The following is a 15886-nucleotide window of genomic DNA, read 5'->3' on the forward strand; positions in this document are numbered from 1 at the left end:
TGAAAGAAATCCCTGTCCCATCTTTACACACACACAAAGAAGTTGTGCTGCTCCTAAGTATCTGTTCTGTGTTTACTTCTTTTTGCTTGTTTGTTTACTTATAAGGGACATTGTGAATTGTGTAGTCAACACAAGAGATGGTTAACTCAAGGACAGTGTATAGTTACCAGACTCTCAAGAATTTATCATTGTCCATGGCTCTTCTTTGCCTTCTCTCTTATTTTTCTGTATTGCTTCACTGTATTTCTTGGTTGTTATTTGCCGGTCACATTCATGTATCTTTTAGCTAACATTTATGGAGCATTCATTAGGGCCAGCAGGGTTGTAAGTACAATGTATGAATAGTCATTTTAATCCCACTTTCCAACGTATAAAAAAGCTACTATAATTATCTCAATATTGCATATGAAAAAATATGAGATGCAAAGAGATTGATTAACTACCCTAAAGTCACATAGCTAGTGAGTGGAGGAGCTACTCAAATTATTTCTGGAAGAACTCACAAAGGAGTTTGATGCACTTGAGTAAGACATGGGGATGGTTTATCTAAAATGAAGGTAATCCCACTAGGTGAGTAAAACTGCCTTAACCATAACCCTCTCTAATGTCTCAAGAGACTAGTTCACTATCTAGAGTTCACAAGTTCAAGGATTAGGGTTTCTGCCTATGCAAATTAGAGGAGTAAGGTACAGCCAGGCAGTCCCCATGACTTTCCAGATTGTGAATCTTGTGTTTCCTATGAGGACCTTCTTGTTGGATCACACTTGAAATCCGTATTGGATCTCGCCTCACTCAGATTTAACATGATCATGTTTAACAGAGCTCAACTATTGAAATAAACAACTCTTGTGTAGGTGAGCTTGGGGATGATAGTTTCATTTTGTAATGCTGAATTTTCACTTCTAGCTATTAAAAACTGACCTAAGTAGAATTATGTAGAAACTTTTACCTTGAAAAGGGTGGTGGCAGCATCCTCTTTCAGAATTTTAGAGGAGAAAGCTAAATTTTGATCTGTTATCTTTTGGTCCTTTAGACAAATATAAAAGATTTTTTTTTCTATGCAAACAGTGGAAACAAATGCTGGTTAACTTAAGCAGGAAAGGGATTTATCGGAAGGATATGAAGGAACAGAGAGAATCAACAGGAGACTGAAAGAAAGCCTTGAAAATTAGCAGAAATTAAAGGAAGATTGACATCTGAAACAACACCCAGCCAGTCCTGCCTTTGGACCCTGGTAACTGGTGCTGGTACAGCTGTCAGGACATCCACCTTGGATGCTACTGCCAGGGCTAGAATCAAAACTAAAATGTCCCCTCCTAATGCTACAGCTCTCATGGGCTTCTGGGAACCACTCACTATCTTTGCCCTTTCAGGTCTGAGGTTAGTGGAGGTCACCTGTGGTTGTTAGCCTTAGAGATGCTTTGCCAACTCGTGTTGGTTTCTCTTAATCCATAGTTCTTCATAAAGATACCCTTTTTAAAACTTTCTGCAATTATTCTTTTTTTAGATTGCCATCTGTTTGTGGCAGGAACCATGACTTTACAGGATACCCTGGGTGCAAGGAAAGTCAGTCCTTGATCTTATTGTGATTACAGTCTCACAAAGCTAATGACTTGTCGTTGTGTCTTATTAACCTCTCTCACATTGAAAAGGGACAGGCTTGATAAACAGTAGGTCCTTTACATCAGTGTTCCAATTCTGAATTCTGAAAATGGCTACTTCTATACTCAGGTGCTCTGACAAATCTCCAACACACATATATCTGTGTACTCTTTTCCCTAAAATACCTAATTGAAATTCTTCTTTGTGTCTCCCCCTCCCCATTACCCAGTAGCCTTTACTACACAATTAAATGCTTGTTAGGTAATTCAAGCTAGAATATAATCATGTGGAGGGATGAGTATAAGCCAACACAATAGAGTAACGATGTGTGTTTGTAATGAGGCTCTTCATTAGCATGACCATTTTATTGGACCCTGTCAGACTCAGATCATAGGATGAGGTTAGAACACACATTGCCAGTATGTGGTTAGCCACATGCTAGAGGGTATAATAAAAGGGAAGACGTTGAGGAAAGGAGATGTTAGCAGTCATAGAGCAAATACTGTCAACTTAGATAAGGGACGCAGAGATCAAGTCCAAGTAGGTCAGTGATTTCTGGTTCTAAGCAGCCAACAATTTAGGGAGAGTCTGCCTGAGAACGGAACAGCAGAGGTGGCGTCGGCATCACTAGCAAATAGTCTCACCTAGAAAAATCCACACAAAAAGTGGGGATGCAGCATGACCTGCAGCTGGCATAAATTAGGAGAAAAGTCAGAACAATGGCAGATTGTTGGTACCCAGCATAAGAATCCCCCTACTCCTTGCAACCAGTATACTAGGAAACTGGAGTAATGAAGAAACAAAAACAAGGATCTGGTACCTGAGGGATGGGGGCTGAAGGGAAACAGCAAGGTGAGCTATCAAGAAAATATTGGAAAACTCTGTAGACTCATTCTGAACTTCAGTTTTTGAAAAGGTAACAGTTCAACACTTCAATATTTAGCAGGATGGAAAATATTTATATTGGGTCTATTGGTTCTGTTGAGAATCAAGTCCAATTTTAAGTTTTTTAGTAGTCATTGCTAATAGCTGGAATGATGCTGGGAAGTGTTGATACTCAAGTGAGCAGTTTTATCTCATCTCCTCCCATCCCAGGAGCTAGATGAATTGAGCTGAATTCCGCAAACTGCCTTACGTTTGAGAATAGCAATGGCTCCAAATTTCAACTTACAAGATGTATCTTATACATTTTAAAAAGGGATTTGGATAATTTCTGTAGAAAGTTATCCAGAATGTTCATATATCCATATGGTTTCTTGAGCCAGTTGCTAGTTCCACAGTTGGTACAAAGAGATTATATGCAGATAGGTAGGTAGATAGTGATAGACAGACAGATGAATGAGTGAATAAATAAAATTGCATGATCAAGTAAGTTAAGAAAAATTGGGCCAAACATAGTTAACAGGCATCTTTATCATTAGAAGAGTTTTCAGTCTACTGCTATGTGTCATCATTTTCTAAGATGAGTTATAGAAGGTGGGGTTCTCCAATTGTATTTTATCGGTAGGTTATATTTTGAATAGAGCAGCATCTCTTGAAATCGGGATGCCATGGGTTTCAGAAAATGATGTTTTGGATATACTAAATATATTACAGCAATCTTGAGTACAATAGCCTTATTATATACACTGAATTGTCAGAAGATCTGTAAGATCTTTGATGAAAACTCCAACACAACTGGAAACACCCATACGATATAGGTGTTTGTGAAGGTCATACAACTTCTCTTGAAGTATCTCCAAAGACAGTAAATTCTCTACCCAGTGAGGCATCTTTTCTTGCTCTCAAGCAACTCTATATTTTATAAATGCTTTTCTCATAATGAGCTATAATGTGGTATTTTATTAATTCTACCACTGGCTCTAGCTTGAGAAGAAGACAGAATAAATTTACTCCTTCTTTCTCAGCTTCCCTGAGTTCACTCAAATTCTTCCTATGTGATATGTTTTCTAGGCCTCCTCACAAATTTTATCAACCTGGAATCACTCTAGTTTCCCTCTAATTCTTTAAAATGCATGCTTGGAATTGCACTGAATATTCTGGGTGTGGTTGGATTAATGCAGAGAATGAGACTGCAACTTCCCATGTCATGCAAACTCTTTTCTTCTTAATAATGCCAGAAATTTGCAGCCACGTCTCACTGTGGATTCATGTTAAGCTTGAGATCAACTCAATGTCCCATAAACGTTTTTATGTGTACTGCCACAGCATGTCCTCTCTCTCCTATAGTTAGGCAATTGATTTTTGAAATCTAAATGCCTATCCCTAAGGCATATGCACAGCTGTATACAGAAACAACCTACTGGCTTCTTTTGGTGAATTGATACAATTATACCCTCAAATGAGTTCAAGATAATAATAATGGCGATGAACACAATTATCAAAAATGGTAAGTTGCCTCTTAAAGAGTGCTTTAATATATGTTATTTCACTTTATAATCTAGATAGAAATAGTGGATATTATTAGCATCAACTTAGAGATGAAGCAACGGAGGCATTAGAGATACCGGTCTATGATACTCTGATGTTTAGTAAGTAGGACAACATGCCTAGAACTCTGTCTTCTGCCCCCTAATCCAAACTTCTTTCCTACACCAAATACTTTTCAGTAGAACATATAAGCCAAGTTCTACATGCCAAAGAATTCTGTTGTACATGCTTCATTCAACAGTGCCGGTGGGCTAGAGAACTGCCTTTTCTCCATTCTGCAACATTTATTAATTCACCATGAGCTTAACCAAATGTAAACGTAGACGTTTAGTCATTAACATCAATGCTAGCTGTTCTATTTTAGTGTTGATTTTTTTTTTTTGGCGGTACGCGGGCCTCTCACTGTTGTGGCCTCTCCCGTTGCGGAGCACAGGCTCCAGACGCACAGGCTCAGCGGCCATAGCTCACGGGCCCAGCCGCTCCACGGCATGTGGGCTCTTCCCGGACTGGGGCACAAAACCGTGTCCCCTAGCATCAGCAGGCAGACTCTCAACCACTGCGCCACCAGGGAAGCCCAGTGGTGATTATTTATGAATAAAAATGTCATTTGTGTTAAGAATCCAAGAAAAAAAAATGTGTCCTCTATTCATTAACCCTTTCACTCAGCCTGGCAGTTTTCAAGAATTTGGGAAATCGAAGCTGGAAACTATCTACATATTTGTATCAAGCCTATTCCTCACGAATCAGGGTAGACTTTATTCCTATAGATTTTTAAAGAACAGATGGAAACAGATATATGGTGTCTTTAAAATAATAAGCTAAGTAGTACTGCAGAGAGTTGGGAGTCAGAATCCCAGGGCTGGGTGAGGGATAGGGTACCTGATCACATGAGGTGTGTAAAAAGATAACTTTTTTTGGAAAGCAGTTATTAGTTTGAGGGCTGAGAGGTTATTGTATATGAATTTTCAGCCACAACATTGGGACCATTAGGGTATTTGCACAGGATACAGGGACACAGAGAAAATAAACCACTGTCTCAAGGACACAGGGAAAATAAACCATGGTAACACAGTTCCAACTATAGTCCAGAATCGCTCAGATGTGGTCAAAGATATGCCTGGGGGGTAACTGAAGTGATCTGTCTCCAGGCTCTGGCCATTAAAATCTGAAGTGAAAACCAGAGAAACCAGATATTTTTTTCTGATGATAACCTCTATACATATATTGATAAAAGTCCAGGTTTAGTCCTAGAATAAAAATATTTAAGATATAATCACATGAGGAAGACCTTAAAAAATCCATGTTGTCCAGTATGGACTGGACATGAAGATACTCTTCATTTGTTAAAACCAAGAGATAATCAGTAAACCCAGTAGTAATGAGATTTGCCAACTTTAGCTTTAGGCGATCAACTATCTTTATCTAAAACACAAAGTACTGTGATGATGATGAAACTAAACTGTTGTGTTTTTTAATGTCAAGCAATTGCTTTGCACGTATATTCATTTCATTATTTTAACAATCATATGAATTGAACAATTACCTTATCATGGAAGTGAAGAACCTTTAAAGTGTTTTATGCATCCAACAGGAAAAAAAAAAAATCTCTTTCCATTTGGCAGTCCTAAACTTGTGTAGCAGCCAAAATGAAATAATATAGCTTGGTAATATGATGAAGCTGCATAAGACCTCCATCTATAGGTTTTAATACCTGAATTGAACTGGAAATTTATTTTATTGTTTTTTTTAATATCTTTATTAGAGTGTAATTGCTTCACAATGGTGTGTTAGTTTCTGCTTTATAACAAAGTGAATCAGCTATACTTGGCAATTTATTTTTATTCACACAAGATTGTAAGCTATACGAGAACAGATCTGGGTATTTCTCAAAAGATAGGACAGTGTCTGCCACGTAGACTAAGAGCTCAACAGTTAAGTCAATAGATGAAATTCTCTCCTAGAATGTGTTTTTCTTGGGCAAATCACAACTTTCATGACAAGCAGGAATGCAGACAAACAGGTAACGCATTTTAGAGACCTACTACTGAAAACTGTGCAATTAGTTCATCATGGATTGGTTCATGTGACCTTGTCACTTTCCTAATGAGTATTTCTGACTGACAAACACAGACACTAAAGCTCTGAACAGTCATAAACTTTTCAAAAAAAACAACAAATTAACCATTGGCAGATCAAATGTTTTCTAATTCCCAAATTAAAACTTCTTTCTAAGACAATGTTTCCCAAGCCCCTGTCTTTTGGTACCATTTTCACTACTGTGAGGCTATAACCCCATCATCTATACTATTATTTACTGAGTATGTATTTAATTACCTCACTTGTTTAGCTTAATCTTATTTTAAATGAGACTTTATGTCTTAACATAATTGGAAAACTAATATAATTCATTACATAAAATATAACTATAAAATTAATTTAATTAAAGCAAATGATTAAATTCTTGATAAATAGCATTGATACATATATACTCTGAGGTGGCTGCCCATTCTCTTTTAATGTAAAAAGAGGTTAGCAAGTTGAAGACCTATTAACACCAAACTGGGCCTTTCTCCTTGACATAATCCAGGTGAAATGAAATGAAATTGAAAATAGAATTTCACTGTACTTATGTGCCCCAGTATTATTTAAATATTATTTAAAATGAAACTTTTTTCTGTTCTGAGTCCCAACTGCATAGCACATGTTCAATGATTTGGAACACACTGCTCTAGGCCATATCATTTCCCAAAATCTGGTAAAGTATGTGTTTTTTCTCTACTTTTCTTTTCATATTATACTTTTGTCCTAAATATACATATACAGATATTTCTAGATAATCCTAGCTCAATCTCTTTACATTATTTTAGAAAAGACACTTTCCCAGTGGACTACCGTTATTCACGTGACATTAAAGAAGTCTATTTTAGTTGGTGCATAAATGTGTTTTATTGTAATTGACAAACGAAATATTTTTCTCAAGTCAAAATTCAGATGAGATCTTCATTAGCAGTTTTATCTTCTTCAATGTAACATTTTCCTAAGACCTCTCTTACTGTTAAAAGGATCCCTTCCTCAAATTACTATTTTACTTTTATTTAATTCTTCATTTTCAAGGCAAATTTTTTAGAAGTCCCATTCACTTACTCTATTTCATGACCCTCCCAAAGACTTTTTCCTTGGCTCCTTGAAGAATCCCACCATTATATTAAACAGATTCTTTAAGGTCACCAACAACAACTCATCTGTCATAAACTATAGGCCTTTCCCTCTCTATATAATACTTAACTAATTACTCCTACTTAACCTCTCAACTGCCTTTACTTGTGCGAGGCTGGGATCGCTTGGCTCAGACTGTTTCTGTATCTTTCCTCTTATGGTTTCAACTATCTCCTCTCTGTAAAAGAGTCCCAATTACCAAGCTCTGGATTGTTGTCTCCAGGTGTCTGCTGTCCAAGGGAGATGAAATGCCCTGGATTGGGATGTAGGAATGGGGCATGTAACTGGAACTCTCTGCTGATCAGATCCAAAATGAAACTTGTGCTTCTCCTCCTCCTGTTTCCCATTGTTCTTATTGTCACTTTCTTCCATTCAAGTATTTCAAGTATCATCTCATTGACACGACATTTACGCAAGTGGCCAGGTACTCTGTTATACCTGAAAAATATCAATTCTTATCCTCATTTTCACTACCTATAATTCAGGCCATATTTACACCTTACTTGTCCTATTTCACAGAAGTCTTTACTATTCTCCCTACCTCTAGTCTCGGACTCTTCCAATTCATCTTGAGCAAGACGGCCGGCCAGACTGTTCTTCACATAGGGTGATGCTCCTGGTCATGCCACAGCTCCACCCCAAATCTGCCAGTATCTTCCACATATACCCCAACTAAAGTTCCAACATCTTAATCTAGAATCCAAATCCTTACATGACCTAATCACTCCTTTACTCGGTGTGTATTTGCTTTTCATCTTTGATTGGGCAGTACATTAAAAAGCAGGTTAATAAAAATTATACATAAAATTTTAAACATTTTGATCTATTAAAAATGCATATATTTACATTCGTTTGCCAGTCATTTCATGCAAATCATAGGCCTTTTTTTTCTTTTCACTATGGATTCACCAAGTGCATGAATCACATACTTTTCCCAGTTTTAGTTTCCTTAGAATGAAATAAGTTTTTAGAGATACTTGTGAAGCAATTTGAATGCACGATCCTTTAATATTTTAAAATTTTCTTCCAAACTTTTACATTTGACTCTTCTCCAACTCCTAATTCTGCTGTAATTTTTTAGTGATTCATCTATGTTATGTTTTTTCAATACATTAACTTAGCATTCACACACACACACAAAATGCCACCTTTCTTTTTGCACCTTTATTTCTTTGGCTAACATACTTTTAAATTACTGTATATTTAAAATAACAAGAAACATTGATATGAGTAGTTTTAGCAACAAAAGCAAGTATATTAAGCCTACAATCAGTCTGTAGAAAGAAAAAGAGGTGAAAGTGCTCTAGAGTGGCTTAGTAGCCCTAGAATTCAATACGCCATGAGCATCAGAAATAACAACTTACCGAAATCAGGGAGGGAACTGGTTATTCGCAACTTGAAATTGGTTAATGGAGATACTCTGTACTTGCTAGTCTCCATTAAAAATAATAGTTCTGACCTTTCCTTCCCACAGTCCTCTCTCCACTCAGCCCACTCACATTTACAAGTATCTTCAGCATATTGATCTTCAGTTCCAACTCAGATTCTGCCTTTCCATATTCAGTTCCCAGATGCCCCTACCAGAAAAATTTTCCCTATTAAACTACAATAACATTTGTATATGTACAAATGCAGGATATTTTTTCTCCTTTAATTATAGTTATTATTTTGTATGTTTTGTTTTAAGTGCTTGGAATGCAGGTGTTGTTACTGAGTTATCTTGGTATCCTCCACAGAGTTTAGCATGAAGAAAGCAAAATGAGTGTATCATCATCGTATCTCCAGGGACAATGGTAGAGCTTATACAGAATACCACCAACCAATGGATGTAGTTTGAACATAGGTGTTCATTCATTAGATGTCTCAATTTGCATTTGAATATCTTTGAAATGGGTAATTTCTAACCTTTTAAAAAGTTTTAAGTTTTTATTAAAAGGAATTTGCTGAAACAGGGCAAAATATACATAAACTATAATATATCCTAATGAAGGAATATTATGTAGTCATTTAAGATGATGCTTGCAAAAAATATTTTGTGTAATGGGGAAAAAATTTGTTATAATGACAAGTGAAAAAAAAGCAAGGCAGTAAATTAAAACTATAGTTTAAGCACAGCTATTAAACCTTAATGGAAAAATAGTGGAAATTAAAAGACAAATATGTAGAATGATCGTGGGTGGTTTGTTTGCCTCATTGTTTATTTTATTCAAATTTTCTACAAAAAGCATGTTTTAATTTTATGATCATAATGCAGTAAAATGTATCCTGTTATTTTTAAAGAAAGTCGCTCAATTTCCATAAACTGAATTAATCTCCATTATTAAGTAATCACTCTATTAATAGCTATAAGCAGATACCAAAAAGGACAATGTGGGTAGAAGAATAGTGCAAATCGTTATTGTTTGTTTCTAGAATACAAATGAGAATATCAATGATTTATTTTCAAAGTAAAAGGTGCCTGACTTTCAGCTGCTAATCCAAAGATTAGATCAACAGGAGAAAAACTAAATATGTGATTTTAATGTACCTCCTCAGAAGATAAAATGCTATCTTTTCCCTTTAGGTAGGTGGTGCCTAAAATAATTTTTAGGTATCTGCTATTTAATCTTACAGAGTCAGTGTGAGATAAAAAGGAGTATTAAACACACATGAGAGCAAAAACCATGGCCTTTCTTCTCTTAGATGTGACCTGGGACAAAGGATGTGAAGGTTTTCAGAGATTAAGGCCATCTCGATGACACTTGATTAATATAGTTTTCTCTCTGGGCTCCCTCATCCATTGCAACATTATCTTTCCAAGGTTCACAGCTCACCGTTGGAGGTGTGTGGTGGGGTGAAGATGGTAGGGGGCAGGGAAGATGGTTTCCAATGACCTTAGAGAACAGTTAGGCAGGAAGGAAGCAAATGACGGACCAATACCAAGAGCACCTCAAATGCAGCTAAAAGTTTCTTAACTTCCTTAAGAAATAATTAGAGTTCCTCTTGAATGTGTCCATCTTAGCAGTCATCCTAGGATCTCCTCCTTGGACTGCAAATAATGTTCCAAAGTAATTTGTCTTAAAAGGTGGTGTATTCATTTCTTAGGGTTGCTATAATAAAGTACCACAAACTGACTGGTTTAAAACAACATAAATTTATTTTCTCATAATTCTGGATGCTAGAAGTTCACAGTCAAGGTGTTGGGAGGGCTATGCTGACGCCTCTAAGGGTGGATCCTTACTTGCCTCCTCTTACAAGGTCACCAGTCATTGGGTAAAGCACCCACCCTATTCCAGTATGACCTCATTTTAACTAATTACATGAGCAATGACCCCATTCCGAAATAATGTCACATCCCGAGAGAGTTGGGGTTAGGGCTTCAACAAGTCTGTTTGGAGGACAAAACCCATAACAGTTGGGTAAAAAGAAAAATCCTCTATCCAAACAATGACAGAAGAAACCAACAAACACCATGACACTTAAGTCTACTCCTTTCAGTAATACATGTCTCATTATTTGAAAGTTGGTGCGTTAGGGATAACATGATCTCATTATAAAAATCAATAAATCAATGACTCATTGAGAAATATAATGATACTCAGATATCAGAGATATCAATTACTCAGAGACATTCAGTCCCTCTCAAAGCTCCAGAGATAGAAACTGTTTTAATATAAAAAGTCAAGATACATTCTGGCTAAAGTATCAACCAGATATCCAAAAGAATTAGACCTGGTACCATGAAAACATGCCCTTTGCGACAGCTGCAATTTTAAGTGTTTATGTGACATAAAAAAAATAACAATTTATTGAGTATATATCTTCCATCCATCAAGCCACCCAACCATCTGTCTATCCGTTCATCCACCCATCTATCCATCCGTCAATCTATCAATTCACCCATTCATTCATTTATTCAACAAATACTTATAAAGTGCCTCCTTATGTGCCAGGTAGTATCCTAGGAAGTGGCTATACAGTGAAGAGCAACACAGACTCATTTTCTACTTTTGTGAAGTTCCATTCTAATGGGGGAAACTAACTAGAATAAACAGATAAAGAAATAAGATTTCTGGTTTCTTAGTCTGTATGCCAAAAACTAAAAATACACTTCTAGTGGTGGGTGTTGGGTGTTCTAGAGTGGTCCAGGCAAAGAAAACAATATGTGCAATGGATCAGAGGTGAAATTCACTGTAATTTTCAGGACTGCAACTTATTCTATGATGAATAAAAGAGATGGGGAATACCAGAAAAGTAGCCAGAAGGGCAGGGAGTACACAAGTTCTAAAGGGCACGTTACATGATGTGTCAAGGATCTGGACTGCACTCTATAGGGTGAGGAGGCACGTCTGAAAGATGTTAGGTAGGGCATTTGCAGCCCTGTGCTTTATTGATATTTTCCTGACAACAGTTACTCAAATTTGAAGGCTGAATGAAAATGTGACTAATTTGAAGAACTATTGACATTACTCAGGCTTGGAGTCCTTTTCTATCCTAGCTTCTGGCTTCAGATTCAATTCCTCCCACATCAGCCAATTTCTTTTTAGATCCATGATGCCTTTCCAGTTCCTGTTTTTCCATACTTCCCTCTTCCCCACAGCCCAGCTATCAACTCATCTCAGTTCCTGGATCTAATTGCAAATCTGCATTTACTCATTGCCTAGGAGGAACTGTTGCTGCTTCAACACCCGCCCTGCCCCCTACAATCACTACCACAAGCTGATGTCTAAGTGTGAGGGTGACAATGGCTGGATTCATTTTGTGTCACAATCTAAATAAAATATCTGGTTTTTTTTTTTTTTTTTTTTTTGCGGTACGCGGACCTCTCACTGTTGTGGTCTCTCCCGTTGAGGAGCACAGGCTCTGGACACGCAGGCTCAGCAGCCATGGCTCACGGGCCCAGCCACTCCGCGGCATGTGGGATCTTCCCGGACCGGGGCATGAACCCGTGTCCCCTGCATCGGCAGGCGGACTCTCAACCACTACACCACCAGGGAAGCCCAAAATATCTGGTTTTAATTAGCAGTCATAAAGTATTCTTTAGAGGGACCATCACAAACTGAATCCCTTCTTTAACAATTTATATACCCAGGATGGATGAGGAGAATGACAATACTAATATCATACTAATACCATGGATTTTGGGGAAATGGCAATATTTTAAATAACATGGCCAATTTTTTGTAACAACGAGCATGGCACAAAAACTATTTTATTCCTGATCATTCATATGCTTATAAAACATTTTCTGTTCACCATCACAGAAAATTCTGTGGATAAGCTGAGTTCACTTGAGTCCTGGAATAGCTGAAAGGAGTATATCCCCCATCATTAATGACACAAAAGGGAGGGTGCTGGTGGGTGAGCATTTTAGATTTAAATTAACCACAACCAAAATATACAATCAGAGCTGTTCAGATGAAAACTGACTCATGAGAACATGTGGCAGAAACAAGATAAATAAAAAAAACTAGGTAACTACCAATGGTTTTGTTTGTCATTTTGCCAGCCTTCAAACATTTCTCCAAAAGAGTGAAATATCATATTCTGGAAATTTTTGTAATATATCAAGGAGGAATTTATTCTAAAAAATTCTGTCAATCAATTTGTAGCAGAAATTATGGCAAAATTGTTTTCATAAGTGGGAGGAACTAACTGGTTTTAGGACTCAGGTAGGAGGTAAGAAAGGCTATTGCAGGTAACGAGTGTTCTCGTTTTCTCTCAGTTGCCCTGGGCATGCCACCTGGAAGACGGTTTTAAGTGAAAGAGCTTATCAAACAAAGCTCTTATACTGGAGCTCTAAAAAGGGCTTTACCATTTTATGCATTCATTTACTTATTTGTTCCATATTTTGTGAGCTGAACTCCACAAATGGTTTCCAATGTTAGAGAGAAATTATATAATTCCCAAGAGCCCAAGGGAATTACTACAAGTTTGTATTTGGAGTAATCAGATCCATGTGCTGGGCACCAGCCTAGGCTGACCTCTGTAGAACCTGATAGCAGTTTCTTTGAAAGAAGCATGCCTTCAGTTGGCGAGGCAAGTTTCAATGTCTGGAGGTGGTTGGATCCAGGAGCTGCAATTGGCTTTGACAATGATTAGTGGTGGGACAGATTTGTGAGTGTTTGGCAATATAATCACTGCAGGTGATTATAAGTGTAGTCTCCATGCCTCCTGTCTAAAGTGGCAGCAGGTGATGGGAGAGGAAGACCCGCCCCCCATCTTCATCTCTTCAGTGAAGGGGTGGTTCATTGACCCCCACTCCTTGGGGAAGAATACATTGATAGCTGGGTGGACTTATACCATAAAGGAATGAATAGTTCTGCATCTGATACTGAATATTGAAAGAGAGGTTAAACAGGACATGAAAATGATATCTGAGACTCATGCTATTCCTGTAAACAAAATATGTATAAGGCAATCTCTACAAGTCATTTGAAAAAGACCTCTGTGGAGGCTAAACTGTAAATATCCAATTGTACCAGATGTCAGCTCTCATGATTGCATCAGTCTTCCTCCTTAAATAGATATTCTGAAAAACCACTGGGGATATAAGCATTTCAACAAGTTCAAACACAAGTATACTTTATCTATGAAAGAATTACTACATGAAAAGACTATTATCATTATAAAAATACTATACCCCAAGGGAGGACCCAAGCTTTTCTTTGTGATTAAACTTCCTTTTAAAACAAAACAAAGAACATTTTTAAAGACAGCTTCTAAATCTTGAGAACACTTTGCTTCCCTCTAAAAGCCATGTTGGATGTAAACAGATCCTTCTACTTGTGATTATGTTCAGAAGCTATTTGGGACTGGTTTGTTTATTTTGCTTTAAAGAAGGAGTTTGGAACAGCTACATTTATCTTCCTAAAAAGTAGACATGGTTAAAAACCATATACAAAAGTGGTACTTTCTTATCTGATTGAGCACTCAAAATCTATTTCTAAAAATAAGCAGAAAATAATTACATAAACAAGATTTTGTATCTGGAATCAACTCTACTTTTAAGTGAAGAATAACAACCAGTTAGAAAATGGTCACAAAGGTAGAACTAATTTATGGCAAGGTACTTACAAGCAATGTAAATTTTATCAATTAGGCTGTACTTTTCCTTATATCATACACTTGCTCATATCCATAATAAAAGTGTGGCATTTGTTCCCTGGGACAAATATTCTAGAACTTGCAGATCCAGGTGGGAGAGGTCTATACAATATAATTGGCTATGACCAAGATGGAAAGATGGAGATCCACACATGGCAATAATATTGAGGAGACTGAAGAAAAATAGGCAAGTGAAGAAAAGTCTGAGTTTAGGAGAAAAGGAAAGTAGACCTAGAATACTGGGTTTTTGATCAATAGGTTATCCAAGCACCAACAAGTCGATTAGACTTCTAGAATCTAGGAATCTAGCCAGCAGAATCCTCAAGTTAATCCAGGAAATGTTCTGGGTCAGAGTGAAGTCTTAAGTTAATACTTTTCAAAAAAGTTTTAAGCAGTTGGATCTCTTTAGAATCTCTGTATGTCAGACAGTTAAAGCAAAGCTGCTCTGCTCGGAATGGGTGGGATACAGCTAGCAGCCTCCCCTTGGGCTGTATTGGAGACTGTGTCATAGGCTTGGGTGGGGCACTGGGACCGAGGGAAGCATAGCTTGAATTACCTTGCTCTAGGAAAGTGCTTTCTGACCTGGGCAATTCCATGCTCTAGGTTTAGAAGATGGTCTTTTGGCCATCTTATAAGATGGTCCATCTCCCGTATCTCCCTGTCTTCTGTGACATTACAGCAGAGTGAAACCAGCCCCAGATCTGGATTTAAACATTTGCATTGTGATGTCAAGCCTATTGTTTAATCCTTTTGAACTTCAGCTTCTTCACCTATCACATGGCAAAAACTTATTGTTCTCACTTCATGAGGAGTAATTAAGATGTATATGACAGACACCAATGTAAAATTTTATCTAAGCCCTCTGACCCTGGAAAACACTGATTGTTAAGAAATCCCACCTCCCACCCTTTTTGTATTCTGGAAATCACCTTCCTAAAAGGAGCCATCTTCTTAAAAGGAGCCACCCTTCCCCACATGACTTAGATAAGATTCAAGGATGTCCCCCTGTTTACCTATAATAAGGCCAGACACAGGCTTTTCAAATTCCCAGTTTTTGCCTCATAAATGATTAGCTGTACTGTTTTGTCTTCACTGATTAATCAGGTTTGGTTAATGTTTGTTAACCAAACTTTGATTATCTTCTTCCCTGAGGTCCCTGAATTTGGCCCACTTTCAAGCCTGAGATAACACATACCATTTATTTAACAACTGCACCCAAGAGTAGGGCCACTTCTGGGCAAAACATTCCCTGATTTACAGTCTGATCAGGCCACTCCCTGTTCATCTCATTCATCACATTTCCCCACACCTACTTCATTATAGCCTTGTTCCTCCTTCCTGTAAAAGAAAAGCCTCTTTCTGCCGAACTTTACGATGTTTGCAGATCTCACGTCTGAGCATTCTCCCTATTGCAATGGCCCCCCTCTCCCTGGTCCCACAGCCATTTTCCCCTCTCAGTAACCTCTCAAATGAAGTCTCTCCTTACCTAAGTCAGGATTTGCTTTTTGTTTGCCACAGATGAAGTTGTTAAGGAATTAGATAGGAAAGAAAA

This window comes from Phocoena phocoena, chromosome 8, assembly GCF_963924675.1.
Source record: "Phocoena phocoena chromosome 8, mPhoPho1.1, whole genome shotgun sequence".
Lineage (NCBI taxonomy): Eukaryota > Metazoa > Chordata > Mammalia > Artiodactyla > Phocoenidae > Phocoena > Phocoena phocoena.